Below are 19,109 nucleotides of genomic sequence, written 5' to 3'. Positions count from 1 at the left end.
ACAATTATAAACATAACGACTCATTTTGTCATTTTAATATACTTTCATAGAAATGTTTCTGTTATGTCACAAAAAACTATTTTCTTTACGTTACAAGTGTCACGCTCATACATTAATTCCATAGCTAATATAACAACGGGCCACGGGTAGTCTAGTATAACAATATTTTAGTTACTGATTAATTTCTTACTTTTAATGTTTATTTGTTTTATTAGGGTGGTTCAAAATGATTACATTTTGACCATCTCCTATGTATGCTTCTGGATAATACTTTTTTCTTAGGTTTAAACATGTTGATTGGGGGGGGGTCGTTGAATTTCAGTATAGCCAGGAATTCAAATCTACAGAGAGTACAAAATTTATCACCAGGTATATACGTTTTCCAAGAGCTTAATGTTTCCTATTTTATATTAAAGAGAAGATCCATATCTTTTAGGTACCATATGTATTTTGCTAGGGTTGTTTGTTTTTTCAATGATCTATTTTTAAAAAAAATGTTTGTGTGTAGAGGTTCTATGTTTAATGGCCCCTGATGTTGCTCAATGTAAGCAGATTTTTATTTAACTGAGGTGTTACTTTTTGAGACTGGTATATTACTCTCTCTCTCTCTCTCTCTCTCTCTCTCTCTCTCTCTCTCTCTCTCTCTCTCTCTCTCTGTATATATATATATATATAGATATACATATATATATATAGATATATATATATATATGAACAAATGATTACTAAAACATGTTAAAAGACATCTTGAAAAAGAGTTAAAAACATATTTAATTTTAAAAAAGAAAGCACTAGATAAGTGGATAGTCCTTAATCCGCGGAGTTTCGAAGAAATACTCTCCTTCACACACACACACACATATATATATATATATATATATATAAGAACATTAGAATGGTAAGTATGTTCTATATGAATTAATAAATACGAAAGAAAAAAATATCGTTCGTTTTGATTTTTTAAAAATATTGTTGTTTTTTAAATTTTTTAAAATATTTTTATTGTTCATTTTGATTTGTTTTAAATATTTTTTGTTGTTCGTTTTAATTAAAAATATATTTATCGTTTAATCTTGAGTTGAACGTTTAATAATGTTTATTGCCTAAATTCGTATTCCATTTTTTGCAACATTTGAATATCTTCTGATTCTAAACATTCGTAATTTTACATGCATAATTTATTTTATTTATATTAAATAAAGTTCAGTTTTACTATAAATTGAATCGCGTTTCTTTCTTTTTTTTCTTTTTAAATGTAATCTGTCAGTAAATAATGAAGCCATAAAATGTTTAATCAAATTTAACGCACAAACATTTTCAACGTTTCTGTTTTGATTTTTTTTATAGATTGAAGTATAAATCATTATGTTCCTCGACAATGTAGAGAAAATCTAAGTGAGTGTTACGTCGAGATTTTGCCCGTCTGTGTCTCTCAATTCTTTAGTAGAAGAACAAGAAGGAATTAGTTTTAGGTTATGTAGTCTCCCATTCCCCGTGAACAAACTCTCTCTAATAAAACCTTTGAAAACTTTAAAAGTTTCTACTGTATTTTCATGCTTGAGTAGATTCGTCTTACGTTAAACATATCAACAACCACAAGCAGCCTGGAAAAATGACGATAAAGATCAGCAAGGTATGTATAAAAGAGGTTTTATTTGATTCATCTGGTTGGTTGTTCGCTTATTAACAAAAACACACATGTGCAAGTGGTTATTTCCGTATGTGCGACTAGCTTGTTCAACTTTTAAAATGTTACATAGTATATGAGTAAGAAAATAAAGGAAGACGGGAGTAAAGACATGGAGGTTAGCAAGTAAGAAAAAAGAAAAAAAGAAAGAAGAAAGGTTAGTCTATTTAGTAAGAAATGATGAATGAAAACAAATAAAAAAACGAAAAACAAAATGAAAGATAGGAAAAAGGAAGGAAGATTACAGGTTAGCGAGCAAGAAAGAAATAATGAAATAAATAAAAGAAAAATAAAGTACCGCGTAAGAAAGAAAGAAAGAAAGAAAGAAAGAAAAGAATAACATTAAAGAAGAAAGAAAATAGAAATATAGAAAAAATAAAGAAAAGTGAAATTAAAAGTTTGTATTCTTCATATAATTCGGACTATTTTTATTGTGGATGTTATTCTCACGACTTTTCGGCTGATGTCAGGTCCGACTATTTTAAGAGGCGTCTTGTCGAATTTGGGAATCTTTTAAATTCGAAATTCTATACAAATTCCTGAGTTCAATAAGACATATCTTGTAACAAACAGTGTTGACGTGCGTATACAAATGCTTGGGAAATGACGTCACCGGTAAAAAAGACTATTAAAATGAGAAAGAGCACATTAGAGGGGACGATCACGCGAGATGTCACTGGCATAACGAGAAGTCTCATGTGGCGGGAGAATGAGGAAATAAATATCGTTGTTGAACGAAAAATTGAGTTCCAGTTATTTTTTGTCTTGATCTCCTTTGCGACGTAAACTGCTACAAAGTGTGGATCCCGTGGGTTAAAGTGGATAAAGTTACAACCTGAACAAGATTGGAAATAACATCGGCTAAAATGTTATTAAAAGACATCCAAGATGAGACCAATATTCTCAATAATTTTCATTTTTTTATTTTTTGTAACTAGCTCTACATTTCCGTTTATGTTTTTGTCTTTTAGTCTGGTCTAATGCGTGAAATTAAGTATCGATTTCTATGCAGACATCCGTGAATTACATCTTGTCCTCTGTTTAATAATTTTTCTTCTCATAATAGTATATGGCATGCTTCTAATAGACCAGACTAAAAAATAACAACATAAACGGAAATGTAGAACAAGTAGCATAAAAAAATAAAAACACAGATCGATTAACCATATAAGAATAATGTTAACATAAATAGAACAACAAAATGGGACGTAAGAGTATAATAAAAAATGGATAAATATTATTAAAAATAAATAAAATGAAAAACAAAGAAACAATTAAATGAGAAAATAAACTAAAACGAAAATGCATAATATAAGTAAAGAAAAAGATCTAAGAGAATTAACTCTAATAATAAAAATATATTCCATGAGAGTGACCTCCCCTTGAAACAAAGACATTAACTAATAAATAAGAATTCGAAACCAAACAAAACGAATATTAGAATTAACACGCATAAATGTAGAAATAAAAATTATAAAAAAAACTAGGAAAGAATAAATAAAAGGGGAAAAATTGGAAATTAAAACTAAAACAAAAAATAAAAAATACGAAATTAAGGTTTAAAACAGAAATTAAGGTTTAAAACAAGATGGCCGATTTGTAACAACATGGGGTGGAATTTCTTTTCCCCAAACGAAAACACGAGGTTTATCATGTACAAAATTAACTTTTTATTAGTAACATCGAATGGAAATAACATCTGACGAATTGATGAGAATAGGAGACTTTATGAAAACATAAAATCATAAACTTGCCACCTTATTAACGAAACGGTGTAATGAAGGAATCCAAGATGAAATAAACAAAAGTTACAAAAAATAAAAAATGTAAATCTTGTAATTTCAACAAAGTTTTGTGCTATATATATATATATATATATATATATATATATATATATATATATATATATATATATATATATATATATATATATATATATATATATATATAAACTGTTTAGAACACGCTTTTTGGTGCGAAAAAAGAATTTTATTTTAGTGGGTTTTTTTTGTTTTTTTTAGGATTTAAAACACCCTCACCAGAGAAAGCGTTCTTAATAAGTTTTATATGGGTGATGGAACAAATTACATTTGTTTTTTTAGCCGGTAAAAAATAGTTACTAAGGCGGGTCAAAATTGAAACATTTGTGGATTTGGCAGGTGTAAATCGACTAAACGTGTTATTTTAGGCATGACCAAATATATATTTATACTTTTAACAACGTTATTTTCCACGTTTTATATTCGCATAGACTTAGCTCAGATGATAACGAATAACGCTGAGCGCTCAATGCTATGCTTTCAATTCCAGCTGGTGGTACTCAAGTCTTATTTTTTTTAATATTTGAAACAGTGTAATATATTGGGTACAATATAATAATCAATAGAGAATTGGCTCTATAATAATAAAAAAAGACTTACATGAATTAAAATATCAACTTTAAGCCTAATTTACGATCGGGCAAAGTCGAGCGGCCTGCTAGTGAATAGAATAAAAAAAACGTCAAATATGTCGAGGAATAAAGCGAAGGTGAGTAATAGCTAAACTTGTTGTACATGTTGCTATCAATGAATGGGCATGATTCATTCATAAAATAAAAGAATGTCCCCATGTCTATATTTAGGTCAGTCGAGTACAATTGCACGCGTGCTGCTCGCATTCATCACGTATGATTGTTGCACATATTAGCCTTTCGCTGTTGCTGCTGCTACTGGTGGGGGTATTTCGCAGTAAGTCATAATTTGAAGAATTATTGAGAAATTCAAATGGACAAAGGGAAAGAGATAATATTTCTATAGAGAAAGAGACGAGGAAAAAATGTTGGAGAATCTAAGAATATTAATGGAGTGATTGATTAAACATAATTTTGAAAACCTATGTATATACTAAAAAAACTAAACTCTGTTTGCCACTGTGTACACTGCGTGACCTCATCCGTTTGTGACGTTCTCCAATAAACCGGTGAGATAGGAATAACCCTGTACTTTAAAGGATACTAAAAAAAATGATAATGCCATTCATCAGACCAAAGGCAGAGGAAGGGACCAAACTGAAAAAAGATAATTTTAAAGAGAGGAATAATATAATATTGAAATCGTTTCATTACAAATCAAAGTGCAACAAAAGAGTAATTTGTTAATGTATATAATATGAAAGAAAACTGAAACTATAAAAGTGAAAGTAGACTATTGTGTGTATTAAATGAGGATAATATTTTTAAAAAAGTGTATGTAATAGTGAAAGTGAAAGTAGGCAATTGTAAAATATAAACATTATATGAAGGTAATAATTTATCTAGAGATCATATAAATAAAAGATGAAACCGTAATAGTGAAATTAGACAATTATAAAGAAATGATTGAGAGTAATAAATTAGCTATGATAGTAAAAGTAAACGAATAATAATGAAAGTGAAAGTAGACAGGTGTAACTTATGAAAAATATAAGAGCAATAATTTATCTATTGATAATAAAAATGAAAGACGAAGCTATAATTGTCTAAGTAGACAATTGTAAAGAATTCGAAAAAAAAGTTAATAAAATAAGTATTCAATAAATTATAATAGTTAAAGTAAAATAGTGATAAAATGAAAGTGAAAGTAGAATAAATAAATAAGTGAAAAAAAAAGAATGATGCATTATACGTGAATGATATTAACAATAAAACCAACATAAGACGTAAGTAATAATAATCTAAAGTAGAAAATTTTGCTATAAGGTTTGGTTTAGTTGTTTTGTTTTACGGCATATCTACCCTTTTCGAGTTATTTAATGCCGAATCCAGTAATTTGGGAAACAGTTTTTATGCTTTAAGTTTTTTTATATCTTCAAATGTTTATTTGTAGGGTTTAGTTTGGTTTGGTTTGGTTGTTTTACGGCATATGAACACTTTTCGGATTATTTAATGCCGAATCACGTTATTTTGGAAATAGTATTCATGTTGCATCCAGTTATTTTGTAGAAATGTTTTATTATTCAAGCTTTTTGTATCTTCAATTGCTAGTTTGTCATGATCCTTTTGGTTGTTTTTGTTCGCTGCCCTGCAGAACATGAATGAGTTTTGCAATGGGGTGGGGAAAGGTTACAGTATTAATGTTTGATACATTTTAAATTAGGAAACGAATCAGGAAATGGGGGGGGTAGAAAGAGAACAGGGAAATGGGAAGAAGGAAAAGGGGTGAAAAGTGAGTTGTTTTTGCAGAACATAATTAAGTTTTGTAAAAGGAAGTAGAAAAACCAAAAGCATCAATGTTAGGTGCATTTCGTCTCATGAAGACAATACCTTCAGACAGTCTGATCTGGTATCACCAGTTAACGTAAGGAAAATATAAAAGGGGAATACATTAAATCGAAATAATATAACATATAAAATTTAAAGTAGAAAACTTTAGGGAAAATAAAATATAATAACTTAAGTCAGAATAATAGAAAATACAAAAAAGTGCATAATAAAATATCAACCAGACAAGTGTAATATATACAGACAAGTGTAACACACACACACACACACACACACGCATATGTGTGTGTAAATAATATATATATATATATATATATATATATATATATATAAGTGAGAATGTGTGTGAGGACACTTCTCAACCTATATACTCAACGTATTTTTGATTTACAGACATGACTGACATTTGGTTTATAGGATATTGAGACGTGTTGAAAATTTTCTAATTACTGTTTATCCGGAAAAACGAGCTGCTAAGGGGTTTCAATTGAAGAATTGTTACGTGGATCATCGGATTTTAATCTGTTTGCAACTGTTTCACAGATGCACATGCGTGAATGGTTCACATGGCAGATTCATTATGTTAAAAACAAGTAGATTTGAAAACACTCTTTAAGGATCGTTTCAAGCAAGCCTAATGGTTATCGTACTTGACTCACTTTGTTAAGGTTTTGGTTTCGATCTCAGCTCGAGTATATTTTTACTTACAACAACTGAACTGTTTAGAAAAAACATAATACTCGCATGCAAATGCCTCAGTTTCTTTCAGACTTTTTTTTACTTATGTTTTTTTAAGGAATTTAACGTTACGTTTAATACCGGGAACGCTGAGTACATCTACTAGTAAGAGAGCCTTCTACTCCAATAGTTTATTCCCCGGAACCGCTAGACTTTGGAATTCTCTTCCGGGTTCCTGCTTCCCCAAATGTACTGACATGCAGAAGTTCAAGTGTAACATGAACCAACATCTTGCTGCCCAACTCCCCACATAGTGCGCCTGTCCCTGATAGTAGCCCCCCTATATCAAATTGGCAATGTGCCTTGTTTAGGGTGAAAATAAAAAAAAGAAAAAAAAAACATAATAGTGAAAGTAGAAGAATGAAAAAAAAAAACAGCGGGATTTTAAAGCAGTTATATATACTATATATAGTTGAAACGGGATAGTGCTGAATATATGGTTAAGTAGCAGTTTTAGTTATTTAGAACTGCTTTAAAGCTTTGGCGCTCACTCATTTCTTTTTTATTACCAAATTTCAAATAATTGTTATAGCTATATTGTGAAAAAAGAAGAGGTGGGCGATGTTTTTATGACTGATTTCCATAGCAACCACGTCGCTTCAGCGACTACTGTTGCTACCAATTCACCGCTCTCGGGAAAAGGGAAGTAACAAAACAGTGAGAATGAAAGAATGAAAGGGAGATAACTGCGGAATTTATTGAAAGCAGACGAGTGCCGTACATTGTTATTACATACGTGTATGTTATGTTTATGGGGCAAAAAAAAAAAATAAGACTGAAATCAAACAAAGAACAAGTAAATTTACTGGAATCCCGGAAAAATCATGGATTACAATAGAAAAATGCGAGCATGAAAAGTAATAGGGTTAAACTTAAACATGGGAAAGTAAAAGACTAGTTGTTAAAACTGGAAAAGAAAAGGACAAGATATTCTAGTAAAAATATAATAGATTTATAACTTAAAATATTTCAACCTTAAGGGTTTTTTTTTTAAATTCAATTTATAACATTATATAATCAATTCTTACTGCTGCAATATTTAAAGTTATAAATTTATTATATTTTTTACTAGAATATCTTGTTCCTTTCTTTTCCAGTTTTAACAGTTAGTCCTTTACTTTTCACTGTTTAAGCTTAACCATATTACTTTTCATGCACACGTTTTTCTATTGTAATATTAAATGTATTGAAATAAATATTATCAAAAAACAATGACAATAAAGATAAAAAGAGTCGATATTAAATAGAATTAACATCTGAGAGAAAAAGACAGCACGAGAGACGTTCCAAAAGTAATGTCCCTTATTTTTTATTCTCCCTGAATGGATCAGGGAGGGTTGCAAATTGCATTGTTATGATGACTTAATGTATACATTTATATCCTGAAAGATTAATCTCTTTGTTGTAGATGTTGACGGTGTGAAGCTGTAAAAAATAGTAACCTTTTCATGTGACGTGCGTCAGAAGCAGAGATGTGTTATTGAATACATGTCAAAATTGCGTTGACTATGTAGAAAAATAGATTCTGGATCACAAAAGGTCGCCCATTTTAATGGTATACCTTCCGACTTTGTCGCTCTTCGACCTTTTCAGTTAAAAAAAATAGGAAGCTTTACTTCTGGAAGAATCCTCGTATGAAAGTTTGAATAAAGGAAAGTAAATATAAAATGGTAATAATTTAAATGAAAATAATGTAGAATAAACAATGAACAAATATGACAATTAAAACCAACAACAGAAAAGAAAATATGGTAATATAAATGGATAATTAATTACTTGAAGATTTTATGAAACGACAATGAATTAAGAGTTAAAGTAAAATAGACAATGTAAAGGTATAAAATCTAAAACGTAATAAATTAAATGTTGATTATATAAGTCAGCTAATGGTCTACTTGTGTTGCATGTCTGATACCCTGCATAACCTCTTGTTCAGCTCCCCCTTACCTAACTGAAACTCTTTAAAAACATGATGGCAATACAAGCTTAAACCAGGCCTAGGGACAAACAAATCCAACTTGCCTCCTCCCTTGAGGCTTGCATTCCCTAACATTAGAACGAATTTAGCTGATGTTGAAGCATTTCTCCTAACAAATACCCCGGATATCTTAGAAGTAAGCGACACTAACCTACACTCCTCTATCCCCGCTAACTACTTTAACATGCCTGGCTATCTCCCACTCTGCCGTAAGAACTCTGACAGGCATATGCACGGACTTGGAGTCTACATTCGTAACACCCTCCTCCTGACTAGGGAAACAAACCTAGAAACGGACGATAAAGCCTTTATGTGTTTTAGACTAAACATACAACATAACATTAGCTACTTTTATTTTCTCTACCGCTCTCCCTCGACCCAGGACTGCACCATAATAAACAAAGTCTCTGACAACATAGACACAGCACTCTCTCTCGACACTAGCGCACAAGTACATGTATTTGGTGACTTTAATATTCACCACAAAAACTGGCTTGGATTCTCTACTCACACAGATGCAGCGGGTAGCACAACACATAGCTTCGCTATATCTCACTCCCTATCACAAATGGTTACGTTTCCAACCCGTTTCCCTGATCAGCAAGAACAACACGCATCACTTCTAGATCTGTTTCTGACCACAGTTCCCGAGGATTGTATAACAAATGCTGGCAGCCCACTCGGGAACGCTGATCATGCAGTGATAATGGTCGAAATCGCCCTAAACTCTAGACCCAAAACTGAAGAGCCAGTGTTCAAAACAACGAGATATTATAAAAAGGCTGACTGGGAAGCCATCAGAGATCTTATCAGAGATGCCCCATGGGGAAATATTATTTCTCTTTCTGCTGAACAGTGCGCAAATGAGATCACTGAATGGTTCAAAACAGCAAATGAAGCGCATGTTCCCATGCGGAAATTTTATAGCAAGCCCCACTCTCCCCAATGGTTTACTTCTACTTGCGCAACTGCCATTGCTCAAAGGCAGCATGCATACCGCAGATCTAACCGAAATAAGTCCAGTTCAAACAAACAGAAGTATATAGAAGCTAGAAGTAACGTTAAGAAAGAAATAGCGACAGCTTAGAGAGAATTTACTGAAACCACTTAAAAACGCATTGAAGCACAAAAAATAGGAACTCGTGATTTCTGGAAAATCTACAACAGTTTAGTAAATAATAAGCAATCAACAATTTCCCAACTAACTAACAATCACAAGGTTGTTTGCTCAGCAACCGACAAGGTTAATATGCTTGCCAGCCGGTTTGCCTCCAACTCAACACTGGACCCTTCCAACCACCCCCTACCTGACTTTCCTTTGCGGACAGACGCCATGCGAGACGATCTAAAAATCACCCCTGCTCAGATGCATGTTATCATAAAAAACCTTTACACTTTAATATAAATGCGGGAGTGCCTCAAGAGTCTATCCTTGGACCTCTATTGTTCCTAATATTTATTAATGACCTCCCCGACAAAACTGCCTCTGAGATGGGTATATATGCTGATGACATTCTATAACAGGCATGACAGGAAAACAAATGAACACATAACTAAAAAAAATTGCAAAAACACTAGAGTATGACCTCCAATCTGTAGTGGAATGGGGACAAAAATGGATCGTCACATTCAATGCTGCCAAGACTAAACTGGTTTCCTTCAATAATTACAAGAAACATTCTTTGCCACCCATAGCAATGGCCAGTGACTCTCTATCTGAGAATACATCTTTCAAACTGCTTGACCTAACGTTCACAGGAAACATGAGTTGGAACAATTACATTGAAAACATTGCAAGGGCCGCTGCGAAGAAGGTAGGATCTCTCTACCGTGCTAAAAAACTACTGACACCTGAAAGTATCCTGTACCTCTATAAGGCCACCATTTGCCCATGTATGGAGTATTGCTGTCACATTTCGGCTGGTGCATCTGCTGCTAGTCTGTCGCTCCTAGATAAGGTTCAAAAGAGAGTCGCAAATCTGATAGGCCCTGAACTGGCATCTAAGCTTCAGCCTCTGTCCCATCCACGAAACGTTGCATCTCACTGCCTGTTCTACAAGTATTTTAATGGTGAATGCTCTGACGAACTGCAAGCACTTGTGACCCCACGACGTAGACATCCTCGACAAACCCGACAGGCAGCTAAATCCCACCCCACACTGTAGAGATCCCTAGATGTAAAAGATATTTCTACTCCAGTAGTTTCTTCCCCAGAACCGCTAGGCTCTGGAATTGCATTCCAGTCCCTGCTTCCCCAACTGTACTGACATGCAGAAGTTAAAGTGTAACGTGAACCGACATTTTGCTGCCCAAATCCCTACATAGTAGCCCAGTAGTTGCTTCCCCTGATAGTAGCTTCCTACACCAAAGTGGAAATGTGCCTTGTTTGGGGTGAAAATGTAATCAAAAAAATAAAAATAAAAAATCAGAGAAAATATCACATGACCTTAAAAAGAGCAGATAAAAACTGTAAAGAAATAAAACCTAGAAAGGGTAATATAATAAATATAGCGAATTAAAAAGAGACAAATACGTAATAGTGAAAAGAATGTTAGACAAAATATAGAAAAAGGATATGAATTAAATGAAGATAATTTTAAATGAAAACGTGCGTAATAATGAAAGTGAAAGTAAAGTTAGACAAAAAAAAACAGAACAATATAAATTAAATGAATATAATATAAAATTAGAAATGCGCAAAATAAAAGTGAAAGTAAAGTTAGTCAAGCTAAAAAAAAGAAGATAAATGAAATTAAAAAAATTGGAAAACGCCGGTTATAATGCAAGTGAAAGTAGTTAGACAAAAAAAAACAAAAAAGGGTATGAATTAAATATAAAACATAAAAAATGGAAACGCGTATAATAATGAAAGTGAAATTAAAATTGGACAAAAATAGAAAAGAATATGATTGTAATTAAGATAATACATAAAATATATTGTATATATATTTTATGTCAGGTCATGTCATATGCTACTGGTACCATGTAACCCAGTACTACCTGCCTCATGGTCGGGTCATCGGCGACTAAACTGGTTCCCTCACCAGACTTGTTTGGTGAGGAGAGTGGCTAGTCTTCTTGAACGATTAAAAACAAGACCTTCCAAAGGGCTAATGGACCCTTTTTCAGGGTCAACGGCCAACTAGCACCGTGTGTGTTTGTGTGCATGTATATGTGTGTTGGGGTAGAGAGGGCTCCTGTAAGCCGTGGTGAAAGCAACCTTTCTATGAGAAGAAAATCTCTTATTAAAAACCATAAAGTGAGAGACCAGTACCCGCATTAAGCTGGTCTGCAGTTTAACTTGTTGCTGGCTATCTTGCTCTTGCTTGTTGCTGGATCTCAACATTTGAGAACTGAGAGAGAGACTTAGCTGTCGTACAAAGCTAAGACTCTGTAACATCATCTGTGTATAGATACTCCCTCAGGCATTTGTCTATTAAAATAGTCCTGTGGCGATGAAAGTCATTTTCGGACTCATGGACATTTAAGTGTCTGAGGGAGTGGCATTCGTTTGACAATACGTTGCAATCATCATATAAAAAACACACGCATAACAATGAAAGTGAAAGTAAATTTGCACAAAAAATAGAAAAGGGTATATAACACAACCTCTTGTAGAAATGTGTGGATTAATCTAAAAATAGGATACTTAAGATGCGTCCATTCCATTTATAGATGAAAATATTATCCTACATCATAGATAAAGAAGTCAGATACATCCTATGATGACGTACTACTGCACGTCTCGCAAGGTGCCACTCAGGCGATTCTTCTTTTTCTTTTTTTTTTTTTTTGCCTTGACAGAGTTCAAGCAGACTTTGTAACAGTGATGGGACGATTCCAATGTTTTTCCCGATTCTGATTCCGTACCTAATTCCCAATTTCGATTCTGTATAAAGGTGGACAAAAAGTAGAACATCATATCAATTTAATATAAATTATATAAAATGAAAATGCGCGTAATATTGAAAGGCAAAGAAAAGTTGGACGTAAAATAGTAAAGGATATGAATTAATTAAAGATAATATAAAATGGAAACGCGCGTAATAATGAAAGTCAATTAAAATAGTATAAAATGGAATGCGCATAATAATTGAGCTACAAAGTAAATTTAGACATAAATAGAAAAGGATATGAATTAAATGAAGATTACATAAAGATGAAACCCGCGTAATAATGAAAGTGAAAGTAAAGTTAGACAAATAAAACAAGAAGAATATGAATAAAAGGAAGATAATATAAAAATAAAACACACGTAATAATTAAAGTGAAAGTAAAGTAATAAAAAATATAGAAAAGAATATGAATAGATACTCTGAAATGGAAACACGCGTAATAATGAAAGAGAAAGTTATGACAAACAAAAATAGAAAATGATGTAAATTAAATTAAGATAATATTAAATGGAAACGCGCGTAATAATGAAAGTGAAAGTAAAGTTAGACAAGAATCGAAAAGCATATGAATTAAATGAAGATGATATAAAATTGAAACACGCGTAATAATGAAAGTGAAAGTAGACAACCGTAAATATAATAAATACCTAAGTATAAGCAACATGTATTAAATGGAGAAAAAGAAAAAAGAAAAATATATCATATGAAAATGAAAAAAACTAAAAAAAAAAACATAATATATTTACATAAATAAATAACATAAATAATCTTTAAAAATATATAAAAAAATGTAACAATGCAATCATAACATGTGAAATAATATAATTTATTAATATTAAATCTAAATTGTTGTCCATTCATTTACTTTAATCTTATTGCTTCTTTACCTTGTTTATTATCTTAACATTTACAGAGTAATATTTTACAAAGGGATAATAAAAACAACAACTAGTATGTGATATTTTGATGATGATTTGGAAAATTGCTAATTATATAAAAGTAAAGCTATTTAATTATTTATAACTATTATATTTATATATAAATATGCGTGTGAACGCGTGTTATGGTCTTAACTGTTCTACTCATGTTCGGCAATGATGGACTTTCCCATATACAGTAAATATACTTACACTATTATAGAAACCTTTACGTTGTTTAATTCTGGTTGAATTTTCCATAAGCGTTGATTCAAGAAGTTTCCTTCGTGCTTTTTTTTTTAATAAATTTAACTATTTTTGCTTGTTTGAAGTCAAAAACATGATTATACTGCAATGAATAAGAGAATAATGCATTTAGAGAATTGCTATTTCTTATATCTCTTTTATGTTTATTGAACCATTTCTCTAATCTATGTTGGGTTTCATCAACTTATATATAACGGCAATTTTGGCCAGGAACAGTGTATATGCCTGCATTGGAAATTGGTTTCTTTTGTGGATGTTTTATTCTCTTTCACTACGCTATGTCTCCTATTTCATTCATCCAGAGGAAGTCTCACAATAAAGGCGAAACGTTCATGAACACATAACTTAGTTTGTTCTATTTTTATCTCTCTATAGTTATATATATATATATATATATATATATATATATATATATATATATATATATATATATATAGTTATCTCTACAATTATATAAATGCAATTTCGTCTGGTTGTATGAGTTCGTTCCTTATAGATTCCGAAACGGCTGATCAGTTTTTCTTTAAAATTTACAGAACTTTAGTGCATAAGTCTGGGAGTGATCTTAGTTAAGGTTTGTCGTAGAATACCCCCGATAATTACCGATAATCGATAATCGAAACATATTTTAATTTATCTATCATCGATAAAGGCATTTTCCATGCTGTCGCTTAGTGATAATGATAGAACTACGGGCCGTAAAAATTCTACTGTGGGTAAGCTGATAACGCGTTTTTTTTTGTTTTGTTTTTTGTTTTGTTTTTTGCATGACATGGTCTGTAGGTTCAAACTCCGCACATAATTTTCTTAATCTTTTTCTAATTAACTGCAAAAACATTTAATAAGACTTGAAAATTTACGTGTTTTTTTATTTTTACATTTTTGCATAACAGGGTCTCTAAGTTCAAGCCCCATATGTAAATTCCTTAATTTTTTTTTCGTTAACTGGAAAGAAGTTTATATAAAATAATTTTATAAAAGAAACAGTAGATTCTCTAAAGTGCAATGTAGAATAACATATATTTTGGACTAAGTTATTGCATGGAGGCATGTGAAGCTTCCTCCCGGGCGATTTCACGGATTTCGATGACAATTAAAATATAGGAGTGTGAAATATCCATTGATCATTATTAAATCCCGGGCAACGTCGTGTCTCCCTGCTAGTATATATGTGTATATATATATATATATATATATATATATATATATATATATATATATAATTATCAAGCCCCATTAAGAATACTTAAGAGTGGGCACTGTTTGCAGAATTATAATTAAAGCAGTCAACTAGCATCTATGCAATGTTCACGACTTCCGCTCCTGCGAACACTCTAGATTGTCATGTTACTCGCCCGAATTCGGCGTTTAATAGTTCTTAATTCCCTTCCTTCCCGTGGCAATTGTGTGGCAGCCGTAAAGTAGATGCTCCGCAAATGGAGCAAAAAGGCGGCTTCGTGGTTGGGTTCAATCTCATGACCGGCAGGAATTGTTACCCTATACTGATAGTTGCGTAAGCATAAAACACTAGTGCCTGTAAGTGTAAATGAATAATTATTATTTAATCATAATTATATGTGCTGTATTTGATACACAAATATTTGTCTCCATCTTTTTTGTTCATTGTCAATATCAACTGAAGAATCGAAAACGTTCGTGATACATATTAAACGTGCATTAATGTTTTTTTTAATTATTTTATCATGAAAAAAATATATCAGAATTTAAAAAATAAATAATGATATAATTAAGCTGTAGAATTCTTATTTTTGAACATTATATTCTTAAAATAAATATTTTTCCCAAATACATACACAATACGTGTGTGTGTGTGTGTGTGTGTGTGTGTGTGTGTGTGTGTGTGTGTGTGTGTGTGTGTGTGTGTGTGTGTGTGTGTGATCCACAGATATTTCGATGTATCACGGGTTCTCGGTGTGGTTGGACAAAGTAAGTGCTTCAAGCTGTTATTCGAAATCCTATCACACACACACACACACACACTCAGATAGATAGATAGATAGATAGAGAGAGAGAGAGAGAGAGAGAGAGAGAAAGGGGGAGAGAAAGAGAGAGAGGGGAGAGTGATAGAGAGAGAGAGTTAGGGGCAGAACTTTATTGATACTTTTATTTAATAATTTCATTATTCTGACATCTTTCTTGATATCTGCTAGAATTATTAACGAAATAAAGAATATAGTTAACGCATCTTATACCTACAATTCTGTCACGAAGATTGCGTGATTAAAAAAAAATGATAGTTTTCTATCATTTTTTTTTTTTTTATCACGCAATCTTTTACGTTCCTGAATTTTTAAGATGAGGATTGATTATTCGTAATATTTGGATTCTTCGAACTACTGTACTCATCTTGCGTGTAATTGAAGAAGGTCAAAGATTACACTGAGCGAAACTGTGCAAATAATACCCAATCCAAATAATCGATCTAAAGAGGCTATAGTGTATAGCAAAACGCCATATTTACATAGCTTCCTTTGATCACACAAACAGGTTTCCTAATCGTTTTATATCATATACAGGGTGAGTCTGAAGTAACCGGGCAGTGAGAATTTGTTACAAATAATAACATTTATTGATATTTAGAATTATATATATATATATATATATATATATATATATATATATATATATATATATATATATATATATATTGTCGCTCGTTAAATTACAAGAAGAGGCATTGAGTCTCATGTTATTTATAACTCGCCTATATATCATCAAAATTTAAACTGAAACACGTAATTCCACTCACGATTACATGAAACACGTAATTTCGTGAAAATTCCACGCTTTTGGTTAAAACAATAAACGATTTTTATTCGAGCAAAATCTATGAGAGCTAGACTCTCTTTCGACGTTATGACGATAGAAAAAAGAAACACTTGAAACGTAGACAGACACCTATACGTGTTGGCTTGTCTTCGCCCTAAATCTAACTGTTTACCTTGATGGTACAGCTAATACAAGAAAATACGACGTGCTCTGTTCCTATTGGTTGATTTCTCCACGTGACCAAACGCGCGCGAGACACAACAAAATATCTACGCCTCCTTTTGGATCATTTACACGTGAGTCTTTTCTCACGTGTACCGTTTGACCAGATTTCTACATCCAACCTAGACTCTCTTTTTTTTTTTTTTATCTCAGGTCACGAAGACATTGTCAACTATTGTTTATTTTCACATTCTTTTCGTGTATATTGATTTATTCACTTGTCAATAATTCATTGTTTACTAGAAGTGTTTTAGCGTTGCCCAGGATTAAATGAAACGCTATGCATAGTCATGCTGCCAGTCAACGTGCCCAATATTCACATATTTAATACTTTTTTTGCGTATTTTTAATAGGGTGTGTTCACCGCTTATCAAGGTCTATAAGCCACTCGAGGATAAGGGTAAATAAATGGCACCATAATGATCAGTAAAACTTTTATTATTTAAGAGGGCGGCTTAGCAATAAATTATTTACATTAGATTTGAAAACCGTCATGTTATAGTCAGTTGGAAAGCAGTCTCGCAGTATTGCGCCACACAGACGAGTAGTTCCAGGAAAAACAAACTTTGCTCATGGAATTTTGGTTTAGTTTTAGGCATATATATAGACTAAATGAAATTGTTAACAGTGGCTGTAGTAAGACGAATGATTGCTGCGAATGTTTTAGAAAAGGTGACTATATATAAAAACAAATATGTTGCATTTTTATGGATGCCCAGCGCAAACGCAGACCCAACAATATTAATGCCATAAAATACACTAATGCAATATAAATATCATTAGATTACTCGCAAAATTTTATTCGATAAACGTCTTGTATAATATTGGTATAGAACCTTGTTTTTAATTGTATCCCAAGATAGGTAACACAGAAAAACCACACATATGGTTTACATACTTTATTTTGTTTGATTGAGAACATCACAATTATATATATATATATATATATATATATATATATATATATATATATACTAGCAAAAGTACCTGTCGTTGACTGGGTTCAAAAACAGCCTACAGAAAACGGGCTCTGATTTAAGAAAGTGTGATAGGTTACGAAAGGAAGGCTTGTAAAGAGATAGCTTCAAATTTGGGGGTATCAAATCAAAAGCAAAATATGATGAAAGTAAAAATAAAATAGGTAAATCCCATAATTTATTATTCCATACCTGTTCACACTGAAACACCTATCGCAATATTCTGTGGGTCTATATTAAAAATCTTATTAAACTTTGTGACATATTTCCAACTATGGAAGTCAGGTGTGAACGAAAACCCCATAATTTTATTATACCACATTTCTTCAAACTGAAACATAATTATCAAAGTATACTTACGCAGGTAGATATGAAAAGTCTTTATTAAAATTTGTGCATATTTCCATTCTATGGAGGCCAGGCGCGAACGCAGACCCCACAATTTTATCATACCATTCCTATTTAAGTTAAAACATACTTATCAAAGTATTATTATATACATCTATATCAAAAACACTTGTAAACGTTTGTTTTAATTTTTAAATTTTTTCATTTCCATACTTTGTGGACCAGTCGCGTAAGCAGACCCCACAATTTTAATGAATCATCATTATGCCAGAGCAAACATACCTATTCCTGTGTCTCGATACATGTTCTATCATTATATGTGATCAGTTTTCTATAATAGTCAACCATATAGGAGCCTATTTGTGACCAGACACACACATAGACGTTCAGCTTTATATTATAGATATATATACATATTAGCAGGAACACTTGTCGTGGCCGGAATTAAAAAAGGTTTAACAAAGGTTCCACACTTCCAATACTTGTATTGTCATCGAAAGAAGTTAAATCACCCATTTTACAATCAAATCGATTTATTGCTTGCTCTAATCGATAACTCATTGTGGTGCACCGGAGAGAAGTGTCACATGCCTCCCCACAGTGGCTTAGTCCACAATACATTGTTGCCTAAATTGCAGTGTGAAGAACCTACTGTTAATTTCATAAAATGTTTTTTTAAATAATGGCTTCAAATAAAGTTTTAAAATGCAAAATCATGTGTCATGGTTCACCTGCGCTCTAAACAGAAGCATCCGTTTCGAACGCGCCCTTGTCTTATCAAAGTACTTACTGTTGATTTTATAGGCCAGGCCCTTCTGCTTGTGCGGTGATAAAATTCTCAAATACATTTGTGATCTTAGTCTGTATAAAGGTGTTAATCGTTAAACAAAATTAGACTGTTCCTTCTTTAATCAGATTGTATCGATTTTTGACAATGATTATATACATTCCGACACAAAACCTACACTCCCAGACACATAAATTACATTTCAAAAATCGACCGAGCCGTTTCAGAGTGCATAAGGAGAGAACTGAACACACACAGGGAC

The sequence above is a fragment of the Euprymna scolopes genome, chromosome 23 (assembly GCF_053919585.1).
Source record: "Euprymna scolopes isolate OS-2025 chromosome 23, ASM5391958v1, whole genome shotgun sequence".
NCBI classification, from domain to species: Eukaryota; Metazoa; Mollusca; class Cephalopoda; order Sepiida; family Sepiolidae; genus Euprymna; species Euprymna scolopes.
The sequence above is the reverse complement of the archived record's forward strand: the minus strand, read 5'-3'. Positions refer to the sequence as shown.